Source organism: Pangasianodon hypophthalmus, chromosome 10 (genome assembly GCF_027358585.1).
Source record: "Pangasianodon hypophthalmus isolate fPanHyp1 chromosome 10, fPanHyp1.pri, whole genome shotgun sequence".
Lineage (NCBI taxonomy): Eukaryota > Metazoa > Chordata > Actinopteri > Siluriformes > Pangasiidae > Pangasianodon > Pangasianodon hypophthalmus.
In genome coordinates this window covers 23,179,845-23,190,463 of record NC_069719.1, presented here as the reverse complement: position 1 = coordinate 23,190,463, position 10,619 = coordinate 23,179,845, and the positions used below count along the sequence as shown (strand labels likewise).

At 41.7% G+C, this 10,619-nt stretch overlaps 1 protein-coding gene across 30 annotated transcripts in view; it reads right to left on the bottom strand.

Moving 5' to 3' along the window:
• Positions 1 to 10,619, bottom strand: part of LOC113533992 (gephyrin) — a 160,434-nt gene that overhangs the window by 143,666 nt on the left and 6,149 nt on the right. The window lies entirely within an intron of this gene.

The window sequence follows — 10,619 nt, the reverse complement described above, 5'->3', positions numbered from 1 at the left end:
ATCCAGTTGGTGGTGCTATGACAATTTATCACTCATGTCATGTGTATAGAATAGAATATCACTTTATTAATCCCACCAAGGGGAAATTAGTTTTGTCACAGCAGCAGACAATAAATAAATAGTATATAAATAGTTAATAAAAAGTGCATATAAATAAGTACATGTAACAAACATGCAATATTAAAACACAAAAAATATAAAGAAAAATAGACTATTCATCTAGGTGACAGGTCACGTGCTGTTGTATAATTTTATAGCCGTTGGCATGAAGGATCATCTGAAGCGTTCTGTCTTACACCTGGGGAGGGTCAGCCTCTGGCTGAAAGTGCTCCTCCCCCCCCCCCCCCTTTCCCCCCCCTCTCCCCCCCCTCTCCCAAAGCTCCTCATACAGGGTGTGGGAAAGATTTTTCAAGATCCCCTTTATTTTGTTCCTAATCCGCCACCACCTCCAGGCTGTCCAGCTGCAGGCCAACCACCCTGCTGGCCTTCCTCAAAAGCCTGTTTATCATGTTCTGCTCCCCAGGCTTGACACCTCCTCCCCAGCACACTACTGCAAAAATAATACGCTGGCAACTACTATCTGGTAGTAGGCCCTCAATAGCTTGCTGCACACATTAAAGGAGCAGAGCCGCTGCAAAAAATACAGGCAACTCTGTCCCTTTCTGTAGAGAGCCTCCGTATTGTCCCTCCAGTCCAGATTGGAGTTGACATGCACCCCCAGGTACTTGTAGGAGTGTACTATTTCCACCTCCTCCCCTTGGTGGTGATGGGGGTTGGTGGCTTCCTACTCCTCCGGAAGTCTACTACCAACTCCTTAGTCTTTGCTGCGTTAAGCTTAAGGTAATTCTCCTCAGCCCAGCGCACAAAGCTCTCCACCACCCCTCTGTACTCTTCCTTGTTGTCCATATAGATACAAATAACAATGGAGGAATTGTCCAAGAACTTTTGGAGGTGGCATGTTCCAGAGTTGTATGTAAAGTCAGAGGTGTAGATGGTGAAAAGGAGTGGCGACAGCACTGTTCCTTGGAGGGCACCGGTGTTCCCCATCAGTACCTCAGAGAGTGTGGACTGCAGTCGGACGAACTGTGGCCTGTTGGACAGATAGTCTGTTATCCAGTTCACCATGCTCTGATCCACCTGCATAGCCCGAAGTTTCTTTGCAATCAGAGCCGGCTGGATTGTATTGAATGCACTGTAAAAATTGAAGAACATTACTCTGCTCCCTGACTTCTCCAGGTGTGAGCTCGCCCTGTGCAGCAGGTAAATTACCGCATCTTCCACACCAACCCTAGGCTGGTATGCGAACTGCAGAGGGTCTTGGGAGCTGCTCACTTGAGGCATCAGCTGCTGCAAAACAAGTCTCTCAAAGACCTTCATGACATGAGAGGTCAATGCTACTGGCCGGTAGTCACTGAGAGTCTCTGGATGTTTTTTCTTTGGTATTGGGACAATGCAGGAGGTCTTCCATAGTTTTGGTACCTTACCCAGTCTTAAGGAAAGACTGAAGAGATGCAGGAACACCTCTGCAAGCTGATCTGCACAAGCCCTCAGTAGCCTCGGGTTGATGTTATCTGGGCCCATTGCTTTGGTGACACAGAGCTTGGACAGCTCTCGTCTCACATGGCTCGATGTAATAGGTGGCCTGGGGGGGGAAGAGGTGGAAGAGGATGAGGCGGGCGTGCAGCTGATGGTTAAGTTGTCACTAACACTGGGGGTATTAGGGTGGGAAAGGGCGGCTGAGCTGCTCCCCTTCCAGTCGTCCCCTTCAGTGACGGTAAAGGGTGGTGAAAGACAGGGATGAACATCAGCTGAGGTCACCATGTGTGCAGAGGCTGCTTGACCTGTAGTGGAGGAGGGACCTGCTGAGCTGTACAGGATCGAGTCAAACCTGTTAAAGTGCAGGTTTAACCTATTGGCAAGGTCGTGACTCCCTTCCACCACTGGGCCTGACATCCTGAGCCCAGTGATTGTCCTCATTCCGTTCCACACCTCTTTTCCATTGTTTAGCTGGAGCTTTTTCTAGTCTAGTTTTACATTCTACATATTGTGTAAAGTTTGTTAACAGTCTTGAAATGGATACATGGTTGAAGTCCCCATTTACTGTAATAAAAGCTTGTGGGTGTTTTGTCAGTATCTCCCCGACGGTGAAGTGAATGACATCACTTGCGCCTGCCGCAATGGCGCTCGGTGGAATGTAAACAGTGATCACAATGACATGTGAGAACTCACGGGGGAGGAAGTATGGCCTTAGTGCCACTGTTAAAAGCTCTGTGTGTACAGTACAGATGGGTTACACCATTTAGAGCTGACATAGACAGCAAGACCACCTCCACCTCCTTGTTTCTTGCCGCTCTGCGCCCCTCTATCCGCTCACACCATTGTGAAGCCGGCTATCTCCACCAAGCAGTCTGGTATGTGGTTATTCAGCCCTGTCTCCGTGAAGCACAACAAACTGCACTCACAGTACTCACGTAGGCTGTTTACTAGTCCAGTGAGCTCATCTGTGTTGTTGGCTAGTGATCTCATGTTTCCCATAGTAATCAATGGAAGACAAGCTTGCACCTCCACCTGTTACTCTGCCGTCTCTCCCTTGTCTTCGGGCCGGCTCTTTTCCCACACCGACGCCTTCTTAGCTCCGCCGGGATGTTTGTTGGCCTTGCTCCTCTGTAACCGTGACACTCCAAGAGCTCATTCCTCGTATATGTTAGCATTAGGTACTGAGTTAGGATAATACTGGGTTAGGATACAGACTACAAGAAATAGTGAAGTGACGTGTGGCCAAGTATGGTGACCTATACTTGGAATTTGTGCTCTGCCTTTAACCCATCCAAGTGCGCACACACACAGTAGCGAACACACCCACACACACCATGAACACACTCACACACAATGAACACACACCCGGAGCAGTGGGCAGCCTTTTTTGCTGCGGCGCCCAGAGAGCAGTTGGGGGTTCGGTGCCTTGCTCAAGGGTCTCACCTCAGTCGTGGGATTGAGGGTGGAAGAGAGTGCTGGTCATTCACTCCCCCCACTTACAATCCCTGCCGGACCTGAGCTTATGAGCTCTGGGTCTCTGGGCAACTGAACATATATATGTGAATCATTCGTTATCAAGTCATTAGGAGAATCTCACTTTCATTTAATAGCAGCAGTCTCATTATTACACACACACAAGCACACACACACAAACTTGAGAAGGTTTAAGTAAAAACGTTGTTTTGACTAAAAACATTAAAAATGTGCCAAAACAGTCTATATTTTATAACCCTCAGGTGTGAGTCAGCCTTTTCATTTCATAATAATGAGAACTGCGTTATTTCTTTTACATGTATGGTCGTGAGCTGTTTTTTTTTTTTTTTTGGAAATTTGTGGCAGGGTATGTTTTACATACGGGAATTTGCCTCCTCAACTTGAGTCATCACAGTCCACATTTAAAAATGAACACCACATTTGAAGGAGGCAGTTATAGCCACTTAATGCAAGCAAAGAAAAAGGTAAGACTTAGAATCCTATTTTTGTTTGTTTTAACTGAAATGATAGTTATTTCATTGTCAAACAAGAGATTTCTGTGAACATAGTCCTGTGTATAATTCCTGCCTCCATTGTGAAAATCTCAAAAGTACCTCAGGTGTGACCCATCCATTTCATTTAATAGGAGTTGCCTCTTCTTTCACATACACAGGAACCTGAAAATTAACGTTTTGAACACTCGTTCAGAGTGTTCGGAGATTTTTAATGTCTTTTTCTTTTTTTATTTTGATTTAGAATACTGCAATTAGGCCAATTTTGATCACAGGTTTTAATAACAGAGCCTACATCGTTCCATGACTGATCCAATCATTCGAAGAACTCCATTAAAGTGAGGTGGGACTTTCCATTGCATAAGATGTTTCATGAAATCGGCCATTTTCTTTCACACGTGCAGCATTCAGTTTTGTCTCTAGTCAAGCTTGTGGCAAAATTAGAAAGTAACAATTTAACAAAGTAACTACAAATTAACTATTTAAAACACTAGCTATGAGATTAGTTTCTATACTTGTTCCTAATGTAATTGGGGCAGCATTGGTTTGTAAATTGTATTGTATTTGTTGGCTATATAGAAGTAGCTCATTAGCAGATTTCTGATAGCATGTGAAGGCAGCACTGATGTTAGCTACTGCACTTTTTCAGTTTATATGCCTAGTTTAATATTAGAATGCTTTTTCAAAAACATAACTTTTTGTTTCTAAGCAATTGATCAACCATATGCTGTTTAAAGTAAAATACCAACATCAAAAGAAGAATAAAGCTTCACGGGTTGTCTTATGAAGCCCTTATCAAGTTGTATTAAGAGAAGCTCTTATTTTCATTTTTATTGTGATTTCTGGCAAATTATTTTCCTTATTCAAGCATTTTACATTACAAAGTTTCAGTGTTCAAAAACAGATTTCATTAAGGAAAAAAAGACAAAAAAAAAAAAATGTCTGAAAAGTAGCTCCGCAGTGGTCTACAGAGGAAACGTGCGTTCTACTGTCTTCAACAGTGATCCAAACTAGAGAGCTCTCAAAAGGAAAAAGTTGTACAAGGAGATACGGCAAGAAATGCTTAACGCCGGCTTCAATTGGATGATTTAGCAAATTGTAAACAAACTCAAGAAACTTAAGAAAGATTACAGAAAAAGGAGCTTAGCAAATGCGCCAGTGGACGAAGCAATAAAACCGTGCACTACAAAGTTTTGGAATCTGTACTCTGACCCAGAATGGCCAGTCAATTAACCAGCATATTGAATTCAGCGACTGGTTACCTAGTCACATAAACAACACACAGCAATGAAACCTCTTACGTCACCATTTGTTTCTCAAGTCTGGCAAGCACTGGCCGAGAACCGGGTTTGGAAACAGAATGCAAACTGGTGGAAAAGAGGTAATAGTAAGGTTCCACAAGGTATTCTTAGTATTAACGTTACACAGGGCTTGTGGTGAGATATGCGGTAAACCTGTGTCTTAATTTAGTAGATTTAATGATCTTTTTTTTAAAAAAATTCAGTAACAGCAATATAAGACACCAATTTTTTAATTCGTAAGACCATACTGCGGTGCATAGTAAATATCATGCATCCTTACTGTAATGCATATGCATCATGCCCTTTTTTTGTAAGATCACACTGAAATGTCTTCTGGTTTTATTGGTTTTTCCCTCTTTACCCTACATCTACATTGTTGTGGATGGCCAGCTCGTTCCCTGCATGTCCTTTCCATCAGCCTTTGCCTTTGAGTTAATCTTTATGCAAACTTTCTCATGCTTTTTATCCTGGCAGAAGATTGCAGTTGGTATGCAATCATGATAGGTGCTGTCAGAGATCTGTTCCATATTCAGGGTTTAGAAAACATCTCAGAAGTAGACACAACAGTGAGAGTTCTGACATGCTGTCATTTGAATCTCCCCCTGCCCCCTCCGCTGAGAGAGGACTAGCATCTGTTATGCAACCTTTCAGCAAAATTTCAGAAAACCCAGAAAATATCTTCAAGCAGTGAAGAGAGAAAGTTGCGAAATCAAAAAATGTGTGTGTCTGTTATTCCAAAACTACAGAGTGGAGTGGCCACCAATGTAATCACATCGGTGGCTGAAAATGTCAAGGAACTTGTATATGAATTGCATTCAAATATTAAAGAGGATGATGTTCAGTTGCTTGCAGCTGATGAGCACAGGGCAGCTGTTGAATAGTATTTTGACAGTCTTGGCAATCCCTTCTCTATTTTCCCACCTGAGACAAAATGGAAAAAATATTTCTGGGTTGAGCTGAACTGGGGTGTTGTAGAACCTGTTGAAATACCCCTAGGAGTGAGATAAGACACTAGACTAGAAGGGAAGTGGTAGCTCAGTGGTTAAGCTGTTGGACTTCTGCTCGGAAGGTTGAGAGTTCGAATCCCAGCACCACCAAGCTGCCACTGCCGGGCCCTTGAGCAAGGCCCTTAACCCTCAACTGCTCAGTTGTATAAATGAGATAATTGTAAGTCGCTCTGGATAAGGGTATCTGCCAAATGCCATAAATGTAAATGTAGATGGAATACAACTACAGGTACGTATGATCCAGTCACTGATGAATTCATATATGTTCCTTTATTGCAGAATTTAAGTTTCATGTTCAAAAATATAGAAATTCATAAACATTCAGCCAAGTGAGCCAAGACAAATCTTAAGAGAATTCTGTGATGGTAGCTATTTTAAAGAGCATCCTCTTCAAAGAAAACAATTTTCACACACAAGATGTCAAATGGTATGGCTTCAATACCATCTACCATCCTACTGTGCCTGATAGTAAAATAATAAAATTAAGTTTCAAGTTCAAGTTTAATTTATTTATATAGCACCATTTACAACAGCAGCAGCTGACCAATGTGCTTTATAGCATAAAATAAAATAAGTAGTAAATAAAATATAAAGTTAATAAATAAAATCACAACTAAAAACCTAATTACATCAACAACTCTATTTTAAAATATAACAAAATATAAGAAATAAAACCAGGATTGCCATCAAGTCAAAAACAGAGATGAAACATCAAGGTACATTGAAAGCGATGGAGAAGTAATGTGTTTTGAGTAGAGATTTAAAAACCTGAAAAGTAGGAGCAGATCTAACATGAACTGGTAAGCTATTCCAGAGTTTAGGCCTAAAACATATAAAAACATGAATTACTCTCTCAAAGTCCTGAAAAGAGAGGAAAGGCTTGATTTTAGAGAGAAGACGGAGATGGAAGAAGCAGGATTTAACCACAGAATTTACGTGACTGTCAAGTTTCAACTCACTGTCAAGCAACACGCCCAAGTTTTTAACGAGGGGTTTGGCTTGGGATGTGACAGTGATTACTGAGATATTTTAAGGGAAAGCCACTAGGGGGACCAAAGAGTATAATTTCGGTTTTCTTTTCATTAAGATTGAGAAAATTTGATGACATCCAGATTTTAATATCCTTCATACAAGCCAACAAAGTATCAAAAGTGTTGCTATCAGAGCGTTTAAGTGGCAAATAAATCTAGGTATCATCAGCGTAGCAGTGAAATGAAACACCATGTTTCCTAAAGATGGAGTCCAAAGGGAGCATATACAGGGAAAAAAAGTGTTGGAGCAAGTATTGATCCCTGCGGGACCCCCCATGGGAGGTTAGCAGCTGGTGACATGTGGGTGCCTAGACGAACTGAGAGCCTCCGGTCCTTTAAATAAGAACTAAACCAGCTTAAAACGGTTCCCGTCAAGCCCACGTAGGACTTAAGTCGGGCAATGAGAATATTATGATCAATCATATCAAATGCAGCAGTAAGGTCTAATAGCACTAAAACAATGCTATGCCCCTGGTCAGTTACCATATAGATATCATTTAACACCTTTAATAAAACTGACTCAGTACTATGAAATGTTCTGAATCCTGGCTGAAATGTTTCATAGATAGAGTTTTTTTAACAAAAAAGAGTTTAATTGAAGTTGAACAACTTTTTCTAGGATCTTAGAAAGAAAAGGCAAGTTAGAGATAGGCCTATAATTAGCAGGATCCGCAGGGTCAAGATTTGGCTTCTTGAGAGACGGAACTACCAGTGCATGTTTGAGATCAGCTGGTATGGTCCCCAAACTAAGTGATTTGTTAACAATAGCCAGAAGACTGACAGACAAAGAGGTGGGTTCAAAAGCACTCCAAGCGGGAGCACGCAAAGAAGGTTCGATAATGTCACAGTATGTTGTAGCAGACTGTGGTCTCTGATCGGCAACCTTTTTAAGAAAAAACTAAGAAAATCATCCGATGTTAAGGAAGAAGACACTGTATGAGAATTTCCATGTGGATTGAGAACTGAGTCAATAATAGAAAAGAGAGCCTTAGGCTTATGACAATTTTGATTAATAATATCAGAGAAATATTTTGTTTTAGCAGCCTTGGCTGCTTTTTGAAAATTAGCCAATGCAGCCTGCAATACTTCATAATCAACTTGAAGTTTGACGATCTGACAGCACCATGAGGTTTATCAAACCAAATGTGGATAGGGACAGTAAAAAGAAGAGGCTTATGGTCTGAAAAGTTGAGGTCAGAAATAGTCATATCAGAAACAGACAAATTGTGTGACAAAACCAGGTCTAGCATATGGCCCTGGATGTGTGTAGGGCCATTCACCCATTGTATAAGATCAAATGATTCGACCAGGTTTAAAAAATCCATAGACAAAGAGTCAGACCTACAACAAATATGGATATTTAAGTCCCCAAGAATCATCGGACGATCATATTTTGTAAAAAGTTCACTTAGAAGGCCTGCAAATTCCTCAATGAAATCGTTGGCAAGTTTAGGAGGACGACAGATCAAGGCCACCACCAGCGGATTAGGGGAATCAAATTGATAAAGTTGTAGCTCAAAACTGTAGAAGGCATTCACGGGTAAAGTCCGGCACAGATATATCATTTTAAAAATAAGCGCTAATCCTCCACCACGACCAGTTTCCCTTGGTGTGTTTATGAACGCATAGTCATGAGGCAAAAGTTCAGAGAGTGGCGTCAAATCGCCTGGTTGCAGCCAAGTCTCCGTCACAAATAAAACATCTAGACCAGCTGACGTAATAAAGTCATTTAGTAGAAAAGTCTTATTTACCAGTGAGCGGGCATTAATCAACGCCATCCTGGCCTGAACCGTATCATAAGACTGCTGCGAGTCTCGGTGAAACTGGCGGAGATTGCCCATATTTACACCTCCGCGACGAAGCCGAGGCGTAATCCCAGCGACGCGATGGTAGGTGCAATCTGGCGTAATCGGTCGAATCCAGCGGTACGGTATGTCCAGAGAACGCCAGTGGATGAAACGATCGCCGACCAGGGAAGTGGAAAGAGAGAGCTGGCAAGCAGAAGATGACTGCTGCAACACCAAGTGAGACTTGAGTTTGAAGGCCGCTCCTCCGCGCTTACCACGTCTTCGACGATTTCAGCGTTTCCTCCGGGGGATACCGCAGATAGGACAGCGGAGAAAAACTGGTATGTCCGCCACACAGGGAGGGGCACGGTAACAAGGTCCTCTCAAGTCATAATGTAGTTGCTTTAAGTTCTGGAATTAAATTGCCAATCTAGACAAGCCAGCTTCTTAGATCATTTTCAGTAATGACAATCCAACCATAATATTGCATGACAAAGTTCTACATGCTCACTGTCTAAGCCTCCTAACTGATGCTGCTCCACAGTCATCATTTAGTGTCAAAAGAACATGTTTACTTAATGAGTTGTGGCATTTTAATGTTTCTGACAATTCTGTAGTGAATATCATGCATGATATTTTAGAGGAAGTAGGACAGAGATGAAGTTGCTCTTTGAGTATCTGTAAGACAGAAACATCATATCCTTGCAGGCTACGCGCAATAGAATTTACTCGTTCAACTATGGTTATGTTGAACATAAAAACCAATCAGCCATGGTTAACTTTGAACAAGCTGGGAATGGGTTGAGTCTCAATGCCATTCAGACATTTTGCCTCATTAGAAATCTGCCTCTATTTTTTGGAGATCTGGTTAAAGTAGGAAATAAACACTGGAGCTTACTGCTGCTTTTACTACAGATAATAAATACTGTGTTTTCTCCAGTAATCTCAGATGGCATGACTGTTTATCTAAAGCATTTGATTTGTGAACACCACACACTCTTAAGTCATTAGCTCTAAAACATCAGATGTCTATCGCATATCACTGGGAATCTCAGTCATTGAGTGTGGACCATAACAACCATTCAGCTTAGTAACTTGTTTGACTGTGAACTAATTGCAGAAAGTCTGCAAATTGATACTTATGTTGATCTTCCTTGGATTACTTATTTTGGGGTCGAGCGCCGGTTTGTAAATGGAGGGCGGAGCCGGAGAAGGTAAGTGGTAAGGAATGCACACCTGCGAGGAATTCTACTAACAAGTGTTCTGTGTTGCAGTGAGCTGGGGCGAGGATAAAAGGAGAGAGACGAGTGCCTCAAAAGAGAGAGAGATTGATCCAGCACAGAGCTGTGTGTGTGCAAGTGAAAATAAACCGCTGAAAGCAGAAGTGAAACTGAAGAATAAAAAGCTTCTAAGTTGCTCCCAAGCCTGCCTCCTGCTTCCTCATTTCCACATGAACCTGTAAGATTTGCGACACAGTGATATTCCTGTGTTCAGTAAAATTAGTGATATAATTGTGATGGCTACCATTTTTTGGTGACTTGTGATTTTGAAACCGTATGCTTTGTTGAACATCTTCACTTATTTCATGTCAAGGAGGGGCTTTGCAGGACTGTCTCCCTTTTGAATGTTAAAATCTTGCGTTTCTTTATGCCTTCAGACAACTTATGGATTTGAGCAAAATGACTTTTATATTGTTACAATGTATGTTTTTATATGAAGCATTTTTTTTTCAGGGAGGGTGTTCCTGTGCTCAGGTCTTCTTGTTTAGATTTGCTGGTGTTCAGTAAAGTTTTGGAACTTTATACTTTGAATACCTTCACTCATGTTAGAAGTGTCAATATGTCTCCATTTAAATAATGAACATTGCACAAAACACTTGCACATTCAGACCTGCAGGCAATGTTTGGCTTGTTGTGTGTTTTGTACCTAGTATATAGTAAACCTGATATACTGAAGGTATTTGTGAACACCC